The sequence below is a fragment of the Amblyomma maculatum genome, chromosome 7 (assembly GCF_055883805.1).
Source record: "Amblyomma maculatum isolate TAMU_Amacu chromosome 7, ASM5588380v1, whole genome shotgun sequence".
Lineage (NCBI taxonomy): Eukaryota > Metazoa > Arthropoda > Arachnida > Ixodida > Ixodidae > Amblyomma > Amblyomma maculatum.
Window position 1 is genome coordinate 9,573,503 of NC_139350.1, and position 1,437 is coordinate 9,574,939.

Sequence of the window (1,437 nt, forward strand, 5' to 3'; positions counted from 1 at the left end):
CCCCTTGTCACCAAGATGCTCTTCCTCGGCCTGCTGCCTGATTCTTCGGATGCCATGGCTCCCGCCGAGCCATTCCGATTGGCGCCTTACGGTGGTTCCTTTCGCCACCTACTTGCGGCTTCATAGTGCTTGCCAGCGCCACCAACAGAACGGATCCTCGACCTACCCTGGCCCGCCTCTTTTTCATCGACAGCAACTGCCACAACGTCTACTATAAAGCCGAGTCACGCGTGCACGACGCCCTGTGGGCTCAGTGGCCGTGCCACGATGCGGTCCTCCAACCCGCTGCTCTTCGTCATGCAGGTCAGTTAGTCATACTGCCTATTTAGAAGAAAAAAAAAAAGCAACTATTGTGTTCTGCAGCTGCCCAGCCCACGGTGTTGCCTTTCTATTATCGTAGATTGTGCGAATGTTGTTCGTTCGCTGTTACCATTGGCCGGGGACGTCGAGTTGAACCAAAGCCCCGACAAAGTGCTCGAAGAGCTGAAAAATTTGTCAGCCGGTCAATCTCAGCTAATTAGCGATGTGCAGGATGTGCGAAACTAGCTGACGTCTACTGAACTAACAATCTCCGACCTAAGAAAGCGGCTAGCTAATCTTGAAGAACACTATCAAGACTTTCTAGCCCTATGCACCGATGTAAACACGATAAGCACGGACACCAGTCAGCTAACAAGTCAAATCTCCGGTTTTGAAGCCCACATTGACGATGCCGAAAATCGTTCACGCCGTAAAAATTTAATCTTTTATAACCTCACAGGCAACAATCCTTCTGAAACATATGCGCAATCAAAAGAAATAGTCCTCCTCCACCGCATTGATACACTCAACTTAAAAATCGACCCGAAAGACATCGAGCGTGCTCAACGTCTTTGACGTCACTCAACCGGTCATTCCCGCCCAATAATAGTTAAATTTGCATTTTTAAAACGGAAGAATTAATCCTCTTAAAGACACTATGGTATAGGGGACCGAGTACAGCATTGGGGAAGACTTTTCACACCCTGTTCGTGCAGCACGAAAACAGTTCGTTGCGTTCGCTCGGAGCACATCGCAAGCTTTTTCACCCAGGTACAAAACACTGCATATTGGTTCTAATCGTTACACCTGCAATGAAGCAACACAGGCAGTAAAAGAAATCTTGTAGCAATCGACTCGTAAACATGCAGTTAATAGTTCTTGTAGTATTCCTCGAGGTAAAGTTCCACTTCTTTCTTTTTCCATAATATACACTAACATTCTCAGTTATCTCTCCAAGCGTGAACTGATTTCTAATCTTGTTTCCTCATCTGCAAGCTGCATAATCATACTAACTGAAACATGGCTAACAGAGGCATTAGGAAGTTAGAAGTTTTGGTCGACGTACCTAATTTTAACATTTCTCGGAAAGATCGCAAAAATTTCAGAGGCGGAGGCGTTCCCAGCGCTACTAATGAA

General features: G+C 46.4%; 1 pseudogene; it reads left to right on the top strand.

The window, feature by feature from the left end:
• Window positions 1-267: 267 nt before the first annotated feature.
• Window positions 268-1,147, top strand: LOC146182703 (uncharacterized; annotated as a pseudogene).
• The last annotated feature ends 290 nt before the right edge of the window (window positions 1,148-1,437 follow it).